The following is a 23,382-nucleotide window of genomic DNA, read 5'->3' on the forward strand; positions in this document are numbered from 1 at the left end:
AAAGGAATAATGTTGACTATATCTGTATTGTACTGAAAGATTAAGTCTTTAGAGACGCCAGCATCTGCCGGTCATCCATGCCAATGCACGCACATGTCTTGCAGCTCGGCTGTGTGAACATCTCTGGCAACAACCTAATGCATCAGGGATGCTCGTGCAGTCCAAACCTTCTTCTGACATGGTGTTAGCTGACTTGCAAAATAGAGACAGGAGACTTCGACTGAAGGGGCTTCAAAGACAACAGAAATCTCGCCCCTACATTGTAGAGGAATGAAGCTGGGTTAATTAGCATTGATAATATACAATTGCAGGTTGGCTTCAGGCAAAGCGGGCTGGCCGATGTAGATAAGGTGCAGGTATGACTGGTTAAGTGGTTGAGAGCCAATGAAGAGAGAGCAGCTGAGGGAGAGAAGGTGAGAGAGGAAGAAGTAGAGAGAAGAGAGAGAAACACACGCTGGATGAAGTGAGGAGAGGAAAAGGCAGCAGAGGGACTGGCATGAAGAGTATGCTGGTATGAGATGGTAAAAGACCTTGTTTCAGCTTGAGAGTTTGGAGAGCGCTGCAACACTACATGATCTTTGTCGTCAGAGGAGTATCACAAGTGCACCCCAAGAGAGCTTTGCAGAACAGAGGGAGTAAGTTAAAGACTGACCAGAGGAAGCACTAGCAGAATGAAAGATAAGAGAAAGTATCATGGCAGATGACAGATGCACTTGTTTAGGACCTCAGAAGTAGACCTGACATGAGAAGCAACCACGGTTATAAGGGGAGTCTCATCAGCAGAGAAGAGGCTTTTAGTGCAGGTGGATAGTCTGCTGTCTGCATCCCATTTCCCCCATGTGTTGGAGTTTGGGATTTAGTTGTGCTGTCAAAATCTGCATGCCTCTTCAGCTCTCTGAACCAGGAACCACAGAGTTAAGCCAGGCATGATGATCAGCCAAGATTTCCTGAAAAACGTAATTAAAATTAAATCCCCACATACTTAATCTGCCATCAAAATGGACAGTCTGATTTCCCAAAAGGCTGGGCTTGCAACTCATTGCCTTCAAGGACAAATGCTGTGCTCAATTCTTGTGGCAATCAGGATATATTAGAAAAACTTGGTCTGAACCATTCTTTGTCTCCAAACTACTTGCGGCTCCCATTGAAATGCCTTGTTGAATGTGGGTAATTCTAGAGTATGGTTAATTAACCGCTATGGGAGGAGTCACTAGATGGCAATGTTACCCATGCTCACCAGGGCAAGATATTTTGGCCAGCACACGCGGGTTGTGTTCTACTTTGTTTTTTATGATAAAGAAATACTGTTTTGTACCAGAGTTTGTTGTGCAGCAGTCTTTAGAGAGAGGCTACGGAGGCAGCACAGAATGTGTTCCACATTTTAGTTGTGGAAAGTAAATTCTTGAATAAGTTTGGTGTGCAGGCTGGACATATCCAGAGCAGCAGGCTGATCAAGTTCATCACATTTTCAAGACCAGGGTTCAAGTATAAGTACTAAATGAAACAAAATTATCCTGAACTCCCTTTCATGTAATTATTTCTTCACTGGGAGGACAAAGCTTCATTTTTCTGTACCCCTTATGCTGCATCTATTATAGTAAATTAAACAGGGCCAGAGCACAAGAACTGGGTCATTGGGTCTCTTACATTGCCCGAGGAGTCCCCGGTCACCTCCAGCCCAAGCCAACCAGCTCATTCCAAGACTGTTCTTGGGCACGTTTTGGGAGCTAGCACAGACCAGGGGCCATGCCTGTCAGGCAATCTGGAGGCAGCCACCCTGTCTTACAAAGTAAGAGAGTTTAATCACACATATGTGATCATTCTGTGACACTGGATCCAAGCCAGGGAATGGTCCCAGCTACATTTAATTTATCAGCATCAACTTAACCTTAGTGCCTGAAATGGAGCAAAGAAAAAGGAAGCAACCTTATGGTGGACACGTAGCATGGTTTGAGAATGTAGGCTGAGGCAGAAATTATTGCATGATATATACTGAAGCTCTGACTGTCAGTCTATCTCCCTTTCCTATGTGTTTTAAATTATGAAGTTTATCCAAGGTAGATTGAAGAGAGGCTGTGCTGCCGTCCCAGTTGCTGTCATCAAATGAAGCTTGATGTATCCCAGGAGCAGTTTGGTGGCAGGCTTTTATTCCTGACAGAAGAAATTATTCCATAATGAAATTAGATGAGGAATTTAGCTTTACGTGGGGACCACTGGCATCTGTGTCTCTACACAATGTAAATCTAAACTCCTGCTAATTTCTCCAAGTCCCGCTCTCAGGAGGGGGAAAGGGCCTCTCTCTTCCTGTTTACATTTTCCTAATTACCTCATTTGTTCTGTGTTTACTGAGGGATTGGGTTTTCAAGAGGCCAGCCTGAAACATCACAATACTACCAGGATGGCCCTTGATTGAAGAGGCCCTGAGCAGACCTAAGGAGAGGATCAGATGGCAGAGATGGGGATATGCTAAATATCCACAAGAATGTGAGGGTTTTAAACACCAGCGAAGGAGCTCTGTCTAAGGAAGAGAGGCACTGTGTCATGGAAAGGAATTACAGCAAAAAGTGGGAAATATTCCCTACCTGTGCAAGCACATCAACCAAGGAATAGCCTCCAGGGAGCACAGCTTGGGAGTCCTCTGCCTTGGGACTGGGGTCCCTCACACAGTGCAAGGTGTGTTTGAGCCTTCTGCCCAGGACAGGCAAGTGACACGGTGCCACCCTGAGCACACGCAGTAGCCTGAGTCTAGGAAGACCAAAGCTTGCTGAGCACGGTTGGCGTGTGGTCCCTCTGCTTCCAAGGCTGGTCTACATTAGCATGGCTGTACTGCTTCTCTGAGCACCTTGTGCAGTGGCATTGCTGGCTCCAGGGCTAACTCCTGGCAGCTTGGCCCCTGTACCCTGTACTTGCTGGATGACATGAGCCACCTCAGAAACAGCTTCTTTGTGGCTCTTTGGCCACTTTCTGTCACTGAAGTTGCCTCATTTTTTTCACCTTACATGACAAGTGCGAGACTCACCGGCTCAGCTGTGAAATAGCTGAAGAGTGGCTAGTTGCAAAAGGAAACGTAATCCGCACATTTTCATGGTGGTTTGGGACATGGTTACCTTGGATTCAAGCCATGGGCTTGCTAAAGGCTTGTTGAGCAACTCTGGCTAAGTGACAGAGACAAGATTCACCAAGAGAAATGAGGTCTTGCTGCACTCAGTGATAGTCCTAGCAGTTCAGCAGTGACTGGTTCTGGGACTGAAGCTCAAAATTTGGGCTGAGCCTTTGTGGGTTTCAGGAGGGGAAGAAGACTCATCCCTGGAGTGTCTGGTGCAGAGTGACCCATCACCGCAGTGCTCAGGTCCCACACTCAGAGGTGGACCAACAGTATCTCCACCACAAAGACCCTGGCCTGGGCTTTTGCTGGAATCTAGTGACCTTGACTCATAACTTCTGGTTTTCCTGGAGAGAGAGACAACCAGGTTCAAAGTGCATGAAATAATAATAAGGCTGTCTTGCACCCTACCAAATAGTTTTTCTGTAGCATTGGTGGTGTTACACATCCTAAAACAAGCTATAAACATACAGAGAAAGCTGAAAAGTAGGAGGCACACTGGGGAAGTCTACACAGATGGTGTAGAAGGATTACCTTGGGGCAGTAAGGCAACTTGGTGCAATAAGCATCTACACTACCGATCTGGTGTGGACCCCTGAGTGAATTGCCGGATTTCTTATCTTGGTGAAATAGCTAGCTTCCTTGACAAGGGAGCTGGGAATCAGCAAGTTGCCTGCAGTGTGGACAATCAGTGGGCCAGGGGTCTGGAGCAAAAAATGGGAGTTGAATGGAAAATGTTAAAGAACTTATGTTCTTTATGTAATGAAAGAAGAATCCACACCTCCAGTTTGTGTTATAGCCTTGACCTCATTACACCCAAGAAAAAGAAGATGCAGATCCAAGACTTTTCTTGATCTGAAGAAAACCAAACACACAGCTTCCCATTTTTAGATGTATATTTTATTTTTGCTGCTGCCTGGGAGAAACAGATCACTCAACGCTGTCCTGAGTGAGAGGAGACAGGTGTGGGAATAGCTGTTATGGACTCTGTGGGTAGGCGACACATTCTACTCATTACCTGTACAAGAAATTTAGGTGCCTAACTCAAGACCATGAACCACAGGAGCCCAGCTCTTCCTGGGAAACCAATCCTTCCTTGCTTTCCTTCTTGTTTTTGAAGTGTCATGCATCTAGCTAGGCTGTAGTTTCACTGACCAACTTGGCATAGGAAATGAAGTCAGGAATATTGCTCTGCTCTCAGCTAGTTGAATATAGCCAGGATTCCTGGTCCTGTTGTCCTCATGCATCTTGAAGGAAAAAAATCTCTATGCTCCCATTCCTCCATTTGTGGAAGAGAAGTGATCTGCACCAGAAGGGAACAAAGAATTATTTCACGAAGATCCCAGGTTGAAGGGTGATTTTTTATTTTTATCTTTTTTAGCTGAATTAATTTTCTGTCGCTTTGGTTTCAGAATTCAGTCCTACCAAATGCCCCCAGTAAATTCTAGGCCATGACTACCTTCACGCCTGTTGAGGCCAGTAGCTGAGCTCTGCAGTGAATCAGGAGCAAAGTCTTCACCAAAATTCAGGACTATGCTCCAAGGGAAAGATTTACAGCTATACTAGCTAATAAAGAAATGCAGGGACCACTGCCTGTCCCTAGAGAAACATGGCACAGCACGGCTTCTGTCCATCCAGCTGAGCAGGCTTTCCCCCAAGACAAGGTGGTCTCATTACGTAGGGGTGAATTCAATTCTGGTTTACAGCACAACAGCTACCCACAGTAAGTTTTGTCTGCATGCGCTTACCAGGCTGTATATGTGAGGTCCCTTTCACTGCAAGAAGACTAAGTAGCCTCCTGTTATTTACTCTCAGGTACCACAGGTAGGAGGGACCACTTAATGAAGCAGCAAACCCGTCTTCACTCCTTTGCTAGAAGAGGGGGGTTGTTTCCATATCCCTATGCTCTCCAGCAACTCAGGTTTCTTTCCTAACCAAACAGTGCACTGTTTGCAGTTTGCATTGTTGGGAAGCCCTCAAAATTCAAGCAGAGTGGAGCAGAACGAGAATATCAGTAAGAAAACTCAGGACAATAGCCTATAGGTCTGGGTGGGCCATTCATTCCAGTGACGGTAATTTGAAAGTCTAGGATCTTCAAGGCCAGCTCTCTGCTGTTGCAGTCACCACCTCATAAACTTAGCAAGTTCCAGGAATTCGTTTATTTGCTCCCCTTGGAAGACTGGTCCAGAATCTCACTGCTCCAGTGGTTAAAAACCATCTTCCACTTTCCAACCTAAATTTATTCATGACCAGTTTATCCCCATCTGTTCCTATGCCAATGTTGTCTTTAAGTTTAAATAGCTTTTCTCCCTCTCTGGTGTTTAGCTCCCATTCTATTTATAGAGTATGATCATATCTTCTCCGAGCCTGTGTTTCGCTGAACTAAACAAGTCGAGCTCTTTGAGTCTCCTAAACAGGGCACTCCCTTCCTCTGATGCTCGTTGTTGCCTTTCTCTGCACCTGTTCCAGGTTGAATTAATCTTCGCCAAACACGATGAACTAAAATTGAACCTTGGAGCCCAGCAGCTTTGTGCAATGCCACTAATGGGAACACCAGGCTAGAGATGCCCTTCCTGCAGACAACTCCCTTTAAAAGTTATACTCCATCTCAAACTAGTTGCAATCCTTCCTCTGCTACCTCTGTTTGAAAACGGCTGCCTGGTCTCCAACATTATCTTACACGCTTGGACTTTGCAGACATGTTTTTTCTTGTGCTGAAATAGGCCAAGTGTTTCCCCAGAACTGTGGGAAGTCCTTCACTTCAAGCATGCACAGTTTGGTCATGCTGAGGTCTCACTGGCTGGTGATAGTCATCCTGGGGTCAAGTAATATCCAGCGTTATTATCTCCCCCACCTAGACGAGGAAACTCTTTCCCTCCCCATTTATAGAATATATTCTTCTAGTGTTGGCTTCTTTTGTGTTGGCACTTTTAATACGAGTGGCCACCCTGCCTGGGTTACTCCAGCTCTGCATTCACACTGCCCCTTCTGCATTCAGGGAGCGAGCCCTAAGCCCCTACGCACCCACACGCTGCAAGCAGGTCTAACATGCTATCTAAAGTACATTAGCCCCAGAACTTTTTTGCTTTCTACACCCAGGTTTCCTTAAAAAGGAAAGCCAGCAGCTCAGTCCATATCAGAGAAAAATACGTGATGCGGGTGCTCTGTGGGAACAAGGTACTGGAGCAAGAGAAAGGAACGTGTTTAACAATAAGGTTGCACAATATTGTCTCAGTGTTCCCTTCACTACAAGCAGGCAACTCACATGATCCTGAAAATGGGTGGAATTTGGAGATGCCACTTCCTCCTCTCAGTAAAACTGAAACCAAATACAAGAAGCCTGGAGGAGTTCATGGCACAAATCCCAGGGATGGCGAGAAAATGCCATGGTCTCTACCATGACTCACGCCAGTGACTCATCGGAACAAAGAGGAGTTCAGGAGTAAAGAAGGAAGAGTTGTCACCTTTTCCCGTGCCTTTTCCCTCACCCTGGTCCCCAGAGCTGTGTTGCACAGTCTCAGGATTTCTCATCAGGAAGTGGCATGGAAAGGACATTACAGACGCTATTTCAAGGCACCGCAAAGAATTTCCTTCCACTTACATGGAAGGAACTTCTCTGTTCTGTCTGCTGCCACCATCAAATCTCAAAACACCAGGGTCCACAGCACAGTGGGAGCACACATGGGTTCATATCTCCAGTTTGGCAATTGGTAAACTGAGGCACAGGTGGTGCTGATGTGATTGCTTGCCAGTGAGCTACCAGCAAAAGCAGGAATGTGATGCAGCCACCTCTGCTCCCAAGGTGGTGGACATTCTGAAGACCAGCTCCCAGCCTCGTGGGGCAGGTTGCTATTAGTCATATCTTCTTGGCAGTCAGAACTCTGGAGGAGGATGCTTAGGGCTGCTGAATCAGAGGGTCAGTCCCAATGCCTGCCTCCCATGAATGAAATGATAGCTGACCTCCCAGACAGCCATGTGACACCAGCTGTACATGCCACCCTGCCTAGGAGAAATTTTCCAAGCAGAAGTCACAATAAGAACAAGGCGCACTCTCTAAAGGGAACATGTTATCTGCTGTTAATTTTGCAACCCCCAATCTGATACTTACCAGGGAAATTTCTCTCTCTCTCTCTGTTTGGCTCAGGATGAGAAACATTTCTTTCAAAATTTTCTTTCACTTTTCTTCTTCTTTTTTTTTTTTTTTTTTTTTTTTTTTTTATGCCTCACTTGAGAGGCTATAGGCAATCAGAGCTGTAATGGAGGGAGCTCAAGGAAATTGCAAGTGACTCAAGAGGATGCAGAACATTTCATCTAAACAACTCAGCTCCTCACTGCAACATTTTCCATAGTCAGAGCCACATGGCTCTGGAAATCCCACCAAAGGCTGAAAGGGATGGAAAGAAATGACAAATATCTTATGAACTTCTTGCTGGCCTGGCACTAGAGACAGTCATGGGCCAAAGGCAGGTCACAGTGGGTGCAGCCAGCTCTGGTGCAGCATAGAGCAGCTAGCTCACAATTGCACTTTCAGGAATACACAATAGTTTGAGTCCTCCTTGGTCAAGTCCTCCTTGGTTGCTCAGTTGTCTCTTGAGGAATACTGTATCCAAGAGGTAGAGCAGAGTGGTAGAGCTGTCCCCCATTTTTGCAGAAAGTCACAGGATCACAGGAAACAAGTTGTTGCTCTGTTTCTCCATCAGCAAAATGGACAGCTGAGTCTTCACTGCCTTATGAAATGGGAAAGGGTCTGGAGTCAAAATGGAGTGACTGGAAATTGCCTGCAGAGACACCAGTGGAAAAGAATATTTTCCTGCATTGGAGTAGGGTTTAGGTTGCAGACACCCTTGCTCTCAGATGCTGAAAAATATGTGTTTTCCCATGCACAAGGTATCTAAACTCCGATTATAGTCAATGGAAATCCAGTTAGTGGATCCTGAAGAGTGATCCATCTCACCCTAAAGCACATACCAGGTACTCTGCTCCATGCCTTTGTACCCCAGGGCATCACAGGTGGCCCTGGACGCCTGTGTAGGGGCAACGGAATCAACCCCAGGCACCACAGCTAGTCACTGGCAGCTGAGAGGAGACAGCAGTGCTGGTGGGTGATGAGGACAGACACAATTTGAGGCCTGGGAGGCAAAGTTTTCCCAGCTAAGTGATTAGGAGGAGCAGAGTCCAAAGTGGGTTTGACGGCAGAGTTTATCAGATGAGTGTGCCTTTCTTGGATTGACCAGTCTGTGGTTTTTGCTGCTGCTGCAGGGGAATCTGGAAGCATGGGGACATGGGGAACCGCACTGCCTGGCAGGCGTTTGAAAGCCTGGGGACTTGGCTATTCCCATCTCCGGTAACTGCACATTTCCACCAGGAGACCTTGGCAGCCAGCCTCAGCACAGCCTGTCCTCACCACCCGGGGCCAATATGGGGCCGGTATGTGATCCTCTGACTGACAGATTCCACCAAATACACATCAGTAAGGTCCACATCTCTCTTTTTTTCTCCTTTTCCCTCCCTCTTTTATTTTTTCTTTCTTTTAAAATATAACGTGCTGCATTTAGGCCAATAAAAACTAGTAAAAAATCAGACTGTTCCCTGCAATTTCAGTAAACCTGCCCAGTGTTGGAAGCCTCCCAGCAGGGTCATGAACTGTTTTCTATACGTCCTGTGCCTCTATTTTTAAACTGGCAGTTGGCACTCTGACAATCAAATTGCTCTTCCAAGGGGACATTCAGGAACAGAGAATCACCTAAAACTTCATTGCTGTCACACAGCCCCAAGAAACCTAGACCACGGTGTGATCCTCAGCCTGACACAGGAAAAGACAGGATGGGCTCCAGATAGCTTACAAGTCAACAGGTAAAATAGTTGCCCTTGTAGAGCTGAGAAGTCATAGAGAGGCTAAAGGCAAGATGTCCAAAGAAATGTTGGCATTTAGCTCCCGTTTATTTCCGTAGGTTTCCACTTTTGCATCTTCTCCAGGAAAGGATGTTCCCTTTACGAGAGGAACTAGCCAATACCTCCACCATATCTGAAAATGGACTGTGAACCGGCTTCTTTCTCATCTCAGGGACTTGGCCACATTTAGACTAACCAAGTCAGAGGGATGTGGAGACAAAAACAACATCCTGATTCTTCTTGGCCTTGCAGGGAAGAATGGATGGTGAAAGGACTCCACTGTGACTCATGTAAAAACAACAGAAAAACTGTGTTGCTGGCAGTCTCAGAGACAGGAACTTTGTTCAGCATCATAGCAAAACTTCTCAATGCCAGTTTCTGCTTGGGGGTATCTTGACTGAACTCAGGCATAAAGGTTTCCTTAGTGTTAGTTGAGGTGCATGGGAGCTAGACTCTTCATAATAAGAATTCTATCCCAAGCTTTCTTCCGAATTGTTGCAACATTTGCCATGAATCTCCTGAGTCTTAGATGTTCAGCACCATTTAAGAGAGAAATAGGTGAGTTTCTAAGTAAAATCCTGATGTACTGTAAGACCTGAATCCTAGGAACTGAGTAGAGGAAAATTTCTCTTCTGAACGCACAGGGAAATCAGGCAGAAACGAGGACTGAAGGAGCCTAGACATTGGGCTTGCTCAGCAAAATACATTAAAGAAAGAACAACCTGTTACTAGATCTCTGGAGAGCAACATCCATGGGGAATGCCAAAAAGCATCACTTACTCTCTCTGAACTGTCACCCATAACATCACGGAGACAATGGGAAAATGCCTCAACATATGTCTCTTTGACATATGTAGGTGCTTGTGCTGGCCATTGGAAGGTAAGCAGCATCATTTCTGCTTAGCAGTTGGTCTTCAGTGAGTTAAAGGTGGTGTGGCCAATAGCTGAGAGACGGGAAAACACTACACTACAGAAATCAAATAATCTGAAAAACTGCTTTCCAACCCAATACCACTGCCAGATGAGGAAAAGCAGAAGAGGATATGGGAGCCAACTGCATTTTAGAATACAATACAATAGAACACACTAGAATAGAATGGAATAGATCAGGACAGCTTAGTTGAAAGGGACCTGCAATGATCATCCAACTGCCTCACCACTTCAGGAACTTTGAGGCTATAGCAAGATTTAGTTAAAATGGGATACTGTAATGAAGATCAAGAGGATAAGTCAGACTAATACGTGGTGAAGGCAGGTAGAAGGTTGCTACGAATGGTATCTTAGACCTGCCTTGAAAATTAATGTAAGAAGAATGTCTGAAGTGAATTTACCAAAAAGAATACATGACTTAAGCATTAAAAATAAGACTGGAAGAGACTTGTAAGGCTTGACTGATTCATCTTTTAGCTCCATCAAATATCCTTTCAACCATTGTTTCATTTCACCCTTTCAGATGCCTCTGAAATTCCACCTTTGACAATGGGCAAGGTTTGCAGGCTGCAAATTCAAAATAGACCACTGTGATCAGTTACCCTGCTCTGCTAAATACATAGCAAAGAATTTTATTTCTCATTACTGACAGTTAAGGGCCATATGTGAGATATTCTCAAGACACAGTGGAATACAGGTTACTAATTTCAGCTCTTAGCTCACTTTCTCAGTGCTGAGTTTGCAAAGAGCTTTGGGCTAAGTTTGTGTCATTGAAATGCAGTTACATAGACACAGCATTGAGGAGCTGAGATACCACTGTGTAACTAGCTGGTTAAACACATTAGACTGAACAGAACTTGTCTGATGCTACTTTAGGATTCTTTGTCTTATCTTCTAATAGGTCTTAGCAGCTCTTGGATGAGAAAAATTTACAATGTCTGAGCCGGTTGAGATGATAAGTCAAGGATACTTATTGTCTCAAGTTACAGCAACAAGTCCTATGCTGCCTGCTTGTGTTGTCTGATTGACTTCACAATGATAGTACTGAGCAGAGAAGGATGACCAAGAAAAGAAGATCCGTGTGGGCCTGGAGTAGGTGCCCTTGCTGTCAGCTTAAGGGTGGAGCAAGGGAAAGGTGTTGGGAAACAGAAGGATGGAAAATGGAAGCATGGTCCAGACAATCTTTATCTCAGAATGTATGTGTACGATGCCTGTGACTGTGTCTTCAGAGGCAAAATCTAGCAGGAGGCAGGGCAAGAAATGTGGCTACTATGTGGGGAAATACAGTAAATCAAAGCAAAACTACATGTTGTCTTTGCAAAGTTTTTTTGCCTATTCCTTACTCCAGCTCTGGGCCCAGAGTCAACTGGGCTAAATCACACCTCAGTCCTTGTGCCTGAAGTTTCCTGCTGGCTCACTCAAAGAAGCCTTTGGAGGCACTTAGCCCAAAGGAACACCAGCCTCTGGGTCCTGGCTGGAACTTCAGCTGGATGAACCTGGGCTTAGAGCATATGGAAGAGGAAGAGCCACTCACCAGTGAGAGAACTGGTGACCATAGCTCAAAGTGAATGTTTGTGCCATAGGCCATACTAAACCAGGGGAAGGGAACGATGCTGATCATGCAGATCCATGCTGGCAAGTCTAGATGAGTGTGAAGAAGCACCTGGGAATGCAACTATCCATGGTGTAAATCATACCTTACTCACAGGGCACCACTGAGCTTAGGAAACATGGTCAAATCAGTCACACCCAGAATAAACTGGAGAGTGGGATGAAAAGTGAGGAAATGTTTGTAGTTTTTACCGCTCCACACATCCAGAGAGTGTTTTTGCCAATGATTCTGAACAATATGCTTTGGTCCCAAGGCCCATGCCCACAGGCAGTTCACAAGATACGCTACATCCATTTGAAGGGTTGAACTACCATGCTTTTGTATAAGCAAGGGTATGCAAGCATGTACAAACACAATAAAACCAAATAGCCTTGGAGGCACATTTATTTCCTTTCTAGGTCCACACCCAGGTTGACTCAGCCACTGCTCCATACCTTTTCCCTTTATTCCTCCAAGAGCTGACACCAAATGTAGTTTTCTCAGCCAACATCTGGAGCTATGTGGTGCCTGCTTCTTTCTCCCGACACAGCCACACAAGTGCACACACTCACACATACGTGCCCTGGGACCTGCTTGAGTCATCGTGTCCCTGAACACCCTCCTTGGCTGCAGCATCTGTAAAGACAGTTATTTAAAGGTCAGAGACCCGGAGATGCTTTCTCATGCAGCAAACACAGATGCAGAAAACAATCCTGGGGAATGAGAGGTATCTACTAGGGCTCTTTTGGGTCACTCTATGGGTTTTTCCCTGGTTTGCCAATGCAGAAGAAGCCATGACCTCTATTTGGTACAGGAACAGTAAGAAGGACACTAAGTGAGGAATAGGGGGAGTATAAGATCATTGATTGTCTGGGATCTGGTTTATTCTTTCAACCCTTGAACTGTACTGTTGGGGACAATGGGAGGAGGATGAAAATACAAAGGAGAAATGCCTTTTTGTCAGCCAGGGACTGTGTAGGAAAAACAGAGAGCGCATGAAGAGGACTGTTGATAGCTGAACACATGTTTTCATAAACCAGTGAATCAGTATTGTTAGCAGCAATTCACCCGAGGGCAGCTTACCTAGGATTTACCCTGATTGCAGCTTTCATCTCTGCAAGGCACCACTCATTGAGGTGATGAGTTTAGCACGTCTGAGCACACAATGTCAGAAAGTCGGACCCATCCTTGCAAAACTTTCCGTTGGGAAACGAGCTGGGTGGTAACCATGTCTACCTATAGTTCTGAAAGTGACTGGTACTCTTTCTTTTGCCCTTTCTTCCCAGCCTAGATGAGAAAGGGCTTGATTAATGAATCTGTGTGCTTATGCATGGGAAGATATGTCAAGATGTGGGTGTGCAGGTAACAAGGGGTGCGATGCAATTGCCTGTACCACATCCAGTGCTAGCCAAGGAGCTGTGGGAGACACCCCACGTACCCCCACAGGACTGGTAGGAACAATGGAAGCTCCTGGGAAGCCTATGCTCCAGTGGAAGCTGCAGATCAATGGGCTTTCTCAAGGGGCACAAGCACTGAACTGAGCCGATGGCATTTGCTTGAGTTGCTGTTTTCCAGGCAAGGGAGACAGTGTCACTGATCATATTTGTGGCCAGTGAATAAGCAGATTGGGTTGCTTTGAGAAATTGTAGTGAGGGGATGTGAGGAGAGCTGTTCAGGGAAAGCAGGAGCACATATGTATGCTATCTGAAGAAAGCAGAGTTTGAACAGTGATAATCCCTGCCCTGTATTATTCTCCTAACAGCACAGCAACATCTGAGGGTGGTTCCAGCAGCTCACACTCATGTGATTCAACAGACCAGCTGCCCACCCTACCCCTCTGCAGAGGGTTTACCTGCCTGTAGCAGGGTCAGCAGAGTCAAAGCTTTCAGCCTCCTTAGCTGTGGAGCTCACAGAGCAGCTTCATCACTCAAACCACCATTGAGAAGGTGCTTCACTTCTGCCAACCCTGCTAAATAATCGGTAACCTCCAGCAGCAGAGAGTGTGAGATGGTAACCTCTTAAATCACCCCCACGTGAGTTGCCAGAGTTTGTCTGGAGAAAACCTACAGCTACCTTTCATTTGTAACTTGCTTTCCAGTCTCAACAGAGAGGCCAAGGAATCAAGTGGAATAAGCTACCTTCTGTCCCTCTCAGCTGGTTTCTCCAGGTCAAAACCAAACCCCTTTGGAAGGCAAGTAAATAGAGAAAGCTAATGCTCTGCCTGCTGGCACATTACCTGGTCTGTGGATACACAGAGTAATTCAATCTGCAGGGCTGTCTCTCTGGCACCTCTCACAAGTCCTAAAAATTCAATCCACAGTGAGAAAGAAAACAGAGCAGGGTTTGTTTGGTTCTTTGCCTGTTGCAGAAGAGTGTGGGACGAGACATTTTTCATGTAGGAAACAAAGACTTTTGCCCTGCATAAGACAAGATGTACATACACCACATCTGTTTATCTGTTTGCCTGAAACAAAAGCATGTATTCACATTAATTTTGCAGCAGGAAGAGGTCTGAAGTAGACCTTAAGAAAGTGCCTAAGGGCTGTATCTAGACTGCTTATTCCCTTATTGGAAGTGGATTTAGATTAAATTGTGGGACATTCAGCTCACCTAACTTCAGATTTCTACAGTTCAGACATATCAGCAGAGACAGTCACCTAAAACTTCTGTAAATAGGACACGGAGAGAACTAAGTAGCTCTAAAAATATGGTTTGCCTCACCAAATCCAGATGATAAAATCTAGGATCCTGTGCTGGGAATGCCTACTTTTCTCCACTCACTGTAGCTGAAGCACAGGGTGCCTTGTTTTGCTGTAGGGAGTTGCACTACAGTTGCCAGTGTTGTTCAGATGCCTACCAACATGTCCAAGCTCAAGGGAAGAATAAGCAGTGCAGACCACCTCCTGCTCAGGTTTGCCAGGGTCTGTCTCCCTGCCTGTTAAGTCAGTGGAGAGAAAGGGTCATGTTGCTTGCCCGAAACATCTGTAATAAATGAGGTGCTTTCATTCCTTACCTCTCTCCACTGGCTGTACAGAGAATTAGGCTCAGATAGTAGGTGGTCTGAATCACTTCACTCTTATGAATGTGGTCTCTTAAGAGGCAGGTCAAACACAGCTTCAAGTGACATAGGCATACTAGTCAACCTAAAAGAGAGCTGTGCTCCGAAACCACTTCAGTTACATCTATATAAATCTATATCTACATGGGAGTACTCAGGAAAGTGAAGATCACTTAAACAGAGGTGTGGAGTCAGCAGGCATGTCAGAGCATGCTCAGTCCTGGTTTGGATTTTTCCTGAATAAAAAAGAGCAGATTTATTTTTATTAGTGTCACACCAAGCCTGGAAAAGGGCATCTCTCCCTAGCTGGAAATGTGAACCTAGTTTTATGTGAAGGCCTGGATCCAACATCTTGGCATCTGGGATCAGCTACACACAGCAAGAAGGACTGAAACGGAGATGCTGCAGAAGTGTATTACGTTGGCACTTAGGCTACTTTATTGGTTGTTGCTACTACACTCTGCTACCTGGTACCTGAGATGTGTGTCAGCTGGAAACAGCACAGCTGTCCTCCCACCACACTGCACACAGCACAAGCAGCTCTTTTTCTTTGGGGCTTCAGGCAGGTATATCAGCACAGCAGTGTGCTGGTCTTTCTGACTTCAGTGTTTTGGATGGACTCAAGAATCTCTGCTCTTTAGGTCATTATCATGCCCAGAAAGTCACAGAGGTCTGTGGGTGAGAGAAAACCACTTATCAGTTGGAAAAAATGTAGAATAGCCTCTGCTATCAAGGGCTGTTGATCTGAATCACTGATTAACATTGGTGTGTTTCCCCCACATCCCCAAAATCAAAATTTTTTCATGCCCTGAGCCATAATTTCTCCTAAACCCCACAGCTATGCATGTAATCAAAGCCTGCTTTAGCATTGAGAACATAGGGAGTTAGTGCAGTAAACCAGGCATGCTATTTTCCGCAGCCAGTGTCCCACCAGGACACAGCATGGTTAACATTATGTTTAGCTTCCTCTGACTTTGCCAGGACTGAAAAGTTGAATGGCACATCTCTGGCATGAGCCTAGACTTAGGGTCAAACTCACCATGGGGTCTGCCAGAAGGTGCTGTACATGTTTGGATCCCATGCACGCTGCTGAAGCTGTGAAAGAGTTTTGTATTTTCCAAGTGTCAAAAGCTCCATCATCCCTGGCAAAAAGGAGGGCAGGTAATAGAGCACAATAGAGCATTTCTGGACATTCAGGTACTTTATCAGTAAAGGCTTTAAATGAAGAACAAGAGGCTTTTGCCCTTCAGCCATAAAAATCCATGAAACTACAAAAATTCGGTCAGCTTGACACCTCTATCTGAAAACTGAGAAAAAATGTGTGTGAAAACGTTGCGTTGGGGCCTGAAAATCTGGCCTCATTATTAATTGCTGACTGCCAGGCGTTCTTTCACACAGACAGGGTTGGATGCTCCTGGTAATGGCACAGAGATCAACGTCTGTTTCTCAAATGTTATTCTTGTACATCGTGGTTTCAGAAGAACTGGGTACACCCTGACCAAGAAATGTCAAAATACCGACCAGCAGCAGCAAAGATGATTTTCTGAAGCATCCCTGCTGCAACCCATGAGCGAAGCCAATCTCTGAGAAAGAGGCATGGTTATTACTAGCAATACCTCATCTTCCAATGCGACACCCTGGCTCCTTCGGCTAAAGTAGAAGTAAGTGGTGCTCAGCGAAAGTAATTGGCTGGCTGGTGTGATTCAAGAGAGTAACTCCTGCGTCTCCTGCATTACAAGTGAGTTTCAGAGAAGCAGTGTGACTGTTCTTCCAATTCTTTACAGGAGTCATCAGCAATGAGCTGAATTTGAGGGGATTACTTGGAATGTGAACCCGTTGACAAGGGAGGTGGCCGTTTCTCATGCTGACTGCTGTTGTCATGTGGTGGCTTGCAATGTTTGACTTGGCTTTCTTTAGCAAGCCCAAATCCCACTGTCCTCATCAAGGCATTCTATGGAGTCATAAAAAGAAGATCTGGAAAAGACTAATTAGATCATTTTGTCTATTCACCCTTGGCCAATATAAAGTTGTTCCCCACTATATATATTCCCCCAGGTTTTCTTCTGAATGACTCAAGTCCAAGGGCTTCCACTGCTGTCCTCCACAAGCTGTTCCACAGCTCTTTAAGTTAAGGCACTTTTCTTTCTGCCTGTTTTCCATTACCTGATTTCACGCTGTGACTCCTATTTCTAATTCCTTTTCCTTTCCTAAGTAATTTGTTTCTCTGCTTAGTTCTTTCCTAGTATTCCTTTTTAGACATAGGACTCAGATGTCTGGGAGGAACATTATGAGATCTTCCAGTCTGTCCTCTGCTCCCGTTCTCTGTCTGCCAGTTTTGGTAGATGTGGCTTCAGTCTCCTCTTAAAGGATTGAGTGATGGAGATGCCAACGCTTCTTCCAATGATCTATTACTGTTCTTTGCAACCCTTAATCTCAGGAAGGTGGTCCTAATGGCTAACCTAAATTTACATCCAACCTCTGCACATAAATTATTTCCTTCCTTCATGCAGTTTCTTACATATTTCAAGTTTGCAACTGGGTTCTTCCTTCGCCTTTTTCTTTGGACTAAGCTCATTTGATCTTTGCTTCTAGGTCACCTCTCCAATCATCCTCCTCATGCCCCAGATGGACTCTCCAGTCCATCCATATCTTTCTTGCAATAAATTAACCAATATGACTGGAGTTGAACTGTCTAATTCCACTGGAAGCATATATTCCTGCTAGTACAACTCAGTGCAATGCTAATATTTTTTTTTTTTCAACAGCAGAATTTCTTGATTTGTGATCAGTTCGTAATCCATCATAGCTCCCTCAAAGCTTCTCTGCAGAACTGAGGCCGGCACGATTATTCTCCATTTGACATTTATCCAAGCAATGAATCTTGCTCAAATATAGTCCTTGCACGTGACTCCTTTAAATATCATCTGCTTTTTACATCTAGACTTTTACTGCTTGGCTATGAATTTGCTGCCTGGGCCAGGAGAGTCAGAACTGCAGGCTATGATTGCAGCATGCAGGTTTGCCTGGTTCAATGGCCTCTCCTAAAGGAACTGCTGCATGTCAAAACGAGCTTAGCAATCAAGTCCCTGTGAAGGATATACTTCAGGCAGTATAACAACATCATTACCAAGCTTGCTTTCACTGTGTCTGGATGGGTTTTGCCCTAAGGATGTTAATACAGCTTTGCATTTGGACTCCTGCATGTTCCATCCACCACCAAGCAATGGCCAATTTCCTACAAGGAATCTCTGCTGCTTCAAGCAGAAGACACATTCACAGTGACAAACTATTCTTCGCTACTAATTGTTAGGCTGGGTATAGGAAATAAACTAATGTGGCCATGGAAAAGCTGGAGAGACCTCCTGCATGATACCATGTAAGAATAGGAGGTTACATGAAGCCACCCAGGGCAAACCACGTAGGGAACTGGCCTGCACAGGGTAAGTTGCAAAAGTGTTATTGCTGGTGAAGACCCAACAGAAGAAATTACCCTGGTTTGACTTGTGCATTCCCAAAATGAACTTGAAAAAGCTGCCAGCTTTGAAAGGAAACATCTTTTTCCTTTCAGACAGAGCCCTCCCAGGTACAACAGCTCCCACTGCACCACGCTAGAAAATACAGATTCTCCCACCAGCATTGACTTTAAGTCTAGCTGGTATCGAGCAGTCTGTCCTCCCCTGCTTCCCAGCCACCTCACGTCCCAGCAGGCATGGGGTCACCGACCTCAGCAGCAGCCTCCTTCCCTCATCCCGGCAGTCCTCGGCCGCCAAACATCCACATGGCAGAGCCAGTCCGGCTTCCCCATCAGGGCAGCGCCGCCAGCCCTCTGCATGCTCAGTCACTGGGCTGCCAAGATGTTTGTGTAGTTAACGCAAACCAAATAGTTCACCTACCTTCCAAAGGACATCACCAAGTTAAAAACAGATGGAGAATGCTGGCAACAGAGGGATGGCTTTTTTTTTTCTTTTTTTTTTTTTTCCCCTACTAATGATTCAGAAGGCCAGTAACAGCATTCTAGCCCTGGCTTCAGACCAGCGTATCCTGTTGAGTCATGGCTGATGTCTGCACTCTAATCTTAACACATGTGGATGGGCTTGTTAGAACTTGTCATCCATCCCTGGCTACCAAAATATCCTCCTGCTTGACCTACCCCACGTATTACACAATATAACTTCTATGTTTGTGTGTGCGGGCATATGCACAAATGTGTGAGCGTGCTTTTGGGAGTGCAAAAGGGGACGGATAGGAGAGAGATGAGAGATGCAGAATAGCTATAGCTGGAAATACAACAGCCTAAGGAGGCAGAAAAGCAAGTTGTTCTTTTGTTGCCCTCTCCCCTGTCCTCACTTTAAAAGAAAAGTTTTTTTAAAAAGTAATTTCAGCCAGAAAGAGAGACTTTGCACATTTCAGCATTTCTCAGTCAGGGTCTGTCACTGGTTCTTGCACAACAGCATCGGTGGTATTTTTGACCAAGCTGATTTCTACCACTGGGTGATACTATATGCCCACAAACAAGATAGGAATTAAGGAAAGCTGATGATGTTGACTAGTTAAAATACTATCAAATACTGGCAAAATGTTTAAGTGTTAGGCAAGCAGGTTTTAACCTTTATTATTGTTGTTATTTGCTGATCCGGAAAAATTTTCCAATGGAAGAACAAACCCACATATAGTAAATGCAGGCCTCCCTCTAGCAAGACTTCATGCTCTTAATCACCTTTTTCAAAGCCAGCAGTAGTCCACAGACCTTTCCTGCCTCTCCCCCTGCAGAGGACACAAAGATCACACATTTAAAAGTGATGTTCCGGGCAGATAGACAGATAAGCAACCAAACAGGCGAATGCATCAATGAGCTGAGATTAGATTAGGACTCACACTGCAAAATTTACGTTCATACCCTCCCCGCTTCAGAAGTACCCAGATGGAGGATTTCGCTTGGCTTGCGTTATAAAGATAAAGCACATTTACAAATGCAGATCCAGACTGAAGTTCAAACAGTCCTAGCACACAGGAATGTTCTGATTTGTGGGTTTGGTTTCAGTCCACAGCAAACTTTAAAATGAAAGATGAAGAGAGATTGCTCCTGAGATAGCGGGAGATAGACTGATGTGACCAGGGTTCTCGTATTTTGGGCAGTAGCTGAAACTCTCCAAAACAGAATTTCCCTTTCATATGCAAAGCTACAGAACATTTAGCACTTTAAAATTTTTTCCTGGTGAAACACTGGGAGACTTGCCATTGACTTCAGTGGAGTTTGGATTCCCTCCTAAACATTTAATCCTCCATATGGGGTAAGTATTTTTCCTATTTTTTTGCAGATGGGGAAATGGAAAGGAATCATGTTGTAGCTGCTTGCCCAAGGCCAAAGCACGGTCAAGGCGAACTCCAAATTTCCTGGTGCTGAGCCCCATGCTTGGACTTTGTGCCACAGTCTTCCTGGAGAATAGGATGCTGGAGACCACACACAGCGTGTGTGTTGCTCCGCTCCGCTCGTTGCTTTTCTGGACCCAGGAGAACAAGCTCTGCCTCCTGTGCCTTTCTTCCACCACAGCCTGCTAACCAGGGTGCAATCCAGCCCTGAGGAAGGACAACGGAGTGTACACAGGGACAAAAAGCGTTCCCAAACTCATTCTACAGCATGTTAAAATTTTGAGTAGCCCTTTACCGTTTCTTCCCAGATGAAACAGAAAATGATAGCGTACTGGGATTAAATCAAACCTGTGCTGGACTGAAGCTAAACATCTAGGCTTCCTTTCTTCTGGCAGAAGTGTAAAATGGTGGATGAGGTTCCAAAATAGCTTTGGGGTAGCCCAGGCTGCTCCATGTCTTCTAATACCAAAATTGTTCTCTGGAGGTGCCTAGCCCCTGTTCTGTCCACCAGGAGAGTCTGAGAGAACCAAGTTCCAATATAAGCATCGCAGATGAGGACTGAGTGAGGTGGGATGAATCCATAGCCTACAGAAAGTGATCTTGATGCAACCCAGTCCTTCTCTGTTGACTTGGGAGAAAGCTACAGCCCTCACAGAATAACCCCTTAATTGTTAGCAGCTTCTTTTGACACATTTGTCATAGAAGACCCCCAAATGTGTCTTAATCACCATAACAAAAACCTTTATTTAGGTTATTTAGAAAAAAAGTTATTTAGAAAGCAGAGAAGAGAAAGTCCTTGTGGGTCAGGTTTTGTCTTAGCTATTCATTGGTAAATTTATGGTAGCAGAAGCATCTCATACAGTTTAACAAGAACACAATGATTAACCTCTGGGCCTCTCTTCAATCCTCTTCCACCGTAATGAGGCCTACCTAGATACTGAGGAGAGCTACAGCCATGAAACAGGGAGATGAATACATCTGGGAGGGGAGGACTGTGCACAGAAGGACAAGGAGAACTGTAGGACCCTTGATAAATCTGTCCTTTTTCTGTGCCTCAGCTTCCAAGACTGTAAACTGGGAATGATGAAATCATCTGGAAACAGTTTTGAGACCCAGTGGTGAAAAACCCTAGGTGTTACTTGTTGCTAATATTATACTAACTGTTCGTCTCCTCAGTAGCACTAGTGGGTAAAGAATAAAGGGCATCATGCCAGGAAAATGCTTCTAATAACACAGAAGTGCCATGAGCTTTTCAAATAAAACTCTCACTTGGGAACCAGTGTGCCCAGGAGTCTGCAGCTCTCTACTGAACAAGCTCCTGGCCTCCAATCAAGTGTGCTGGTGAAGGGTCGCAGCTGGATGCAGAGGAACAGGTGAGGGGGGAGACTGGTGAGCAAAACAGTCATCTGACTGCATCTCAGCATCACGCAAACATGCAGAGCAGGCCAGGGACAGTAGCATTGAGCAGCACTGAGCATTGACTGGAGCAACAAATATCTGAGAACATTACAATATCCAGCTGTGTCCTGAAGTGGTGTTGGAAATGCATTTCACAGATGCTTAGAGTTGGCCAGTTGAAGCCAAGGGATGCTATGCAAGAATTGTAATGCACTGGCTTGATATGCTAAAGACATGGTTAGATTTGCAGTTGCTTAGTCATGCGTAATGACTGTGATTTGGGGGGTATCCTTTCATGTCAGGGTGAATAAACAGCAGCTGGTCATATTCAGACCACATGCTAGAATTGTCAGGTTTATCATCATGACTCCTAATGAGATGTAAAAAACGCAGTATAAATTTGGTCATAGAGGGAGCCCTTTAGAAGGTGTCAAGCATAGCCTCAGTATTTCATCTGCACCTTGAATCCATGAGATAGAAGCAGAAATGTCAAGGTGCCAGACTATGGCAGTGGTCTCCAAGCACATAAACGCAACGCAGACACCATTGGTATGGTCTGGGATGCAGCTCAGGCAATTCAACAACCTTGGAATTGTGCTGAAGCTGTGTGTCGTCTATCAGCACTACATTTTCTTCTTGCTGTCCTGAACATGGGCAAAAATATACTCATCTCTTCCATTCCCTGATCTCGTATTATTGTCAGAAAATGTCACCGTATCTTTCAAGACAGATCTCAAGGAATCATGGCCAGGCCACTACAGGTCAAATGCCAGTTAAAGTAATTCCAGCATCACGCACAGACACACAAGTCTCACCACACTCCACTCTCCCAGTTTCCCATGTCTGGATGAAACAACGTGCTCATATGGAGAAGGTGTTCTGATCTACTTTAAGATTAATTTCCTGTGGTTCATCAATGAACCCTACACACTACCACTGGGTTGCGGTGCAAGCATTTTAAACAGACAAATTAAACCACGTGGCTAGAGGAATCAGTAAATTAGTTGAATCCCAACCAGCTTGGCAACAAGTGAAAAGGACAAGATGACACTAGCAAGGATATGGCCTAGATAATTTAACCTAAAGAAGAGTTTCTGGATTTCAACTGGATTTATTTGTCTTAAGTCCAGATACACTTAACAAGATATCAAGTGTAGATCTTAATTCAGATACCCTTTCCTCTCAGTGAAGAAAGAAAGAAAGACTGCAAAAGGCGATTCAGACTTTGCGCAGGTTTCAGCTGCCTTTTGTAGATCTCCCTCTATTAAGTGGCAAAGGAGATGAGGTCAGGGACGCTTCCTATGTCAGACCCTCCACTAACTGCCTGTGGTTATAGGAGATGAATCGAGGTGAAATGAAGCCAAGCCTAGATTCTTTGGGGTGTTAGAAAAGGAGCCAACATGGACTCAGTGATGATGGCAACAGAATATCACTTCTGTTTCAACACATAGCCTCAGAGTAAGGAAGTGAGACGGAGAAGCAGAAGGAAATAAGCTTTTTGAAGCCATGCCTGATGATATGTGGGTTAGAGGATCCCAACTGATATAGCTGCATATATAATATAAAATATCAGAGAAAAATTTAATTAAATGTAGCATATTTCAGTCTTTTTGTACTTTTCTCTTTTTTCAGCCTAGCTGAAAATACTTCTTTGAAAGCTTTGAAAGCTTTGGTGATGAATTATGGACTTTCAAAAGTTTCATTAAAAGTTTGTTTTGTTTAAAATTGCCCAGATTTTTTACTGAAAGAAATTCAAAACTGAAGCCAATTGCTCCAGTATTCGACCTAGAGTAAAATGCTTGGTTGGATATTTTGGTTTAAAAGAAAAAAAAAAAAAAAGAAAAAGTACTGATTTACTTTGGTTTAATTAAAAATGTGGGTTGGAATTACTATGCTGAGAGGAGTGATGGGATAGGATTTCAAGAAGGGGGAGTGGGGGGGAGGCAAATGAAATGCATGACATTTTCTGAGCTGTCCCACAAGGCAAGAGATAAAATACTTATTGCTTATGTTGTTAAGTCTAAAGCAGCCGTGGAGAGC

General features: G+C 44.8%; 1 long non-coding RNA gene across 1 annotated transcript; it reads right to left on the reverse strand.

The window, feature by feature from the left end:
• Positions 1-7,282: 7,282 nt before the first annotated feature.
• On the reverse strand, positions 7,283-17,327 carry LOC308066167. The gene is made up of 2 exons (XR_013929073.1): positions 12,600-17,327; positions 7,283-12,152 (listed from the first exon to the last, which is right to left on the reverse strand). It is a non-coding gene; the product is annotated as an uncharacterized lncRNA (long non-coding RNA).
• Positions 17,328-23,382: the final 6,055 nt, after the last annotated feature.

Source organism: Falco punctatus, assembly GCF_963210335.1.
Source record: "Falco punctatus genome assembly, chromosome: 1".
Classification (NCBI taxonomy): domain Eukaryota; kingdom Metazoa; phylum Chordata; class Aves; order Falconiformes; family Falconidae; genus Falco; species Falco punctatus.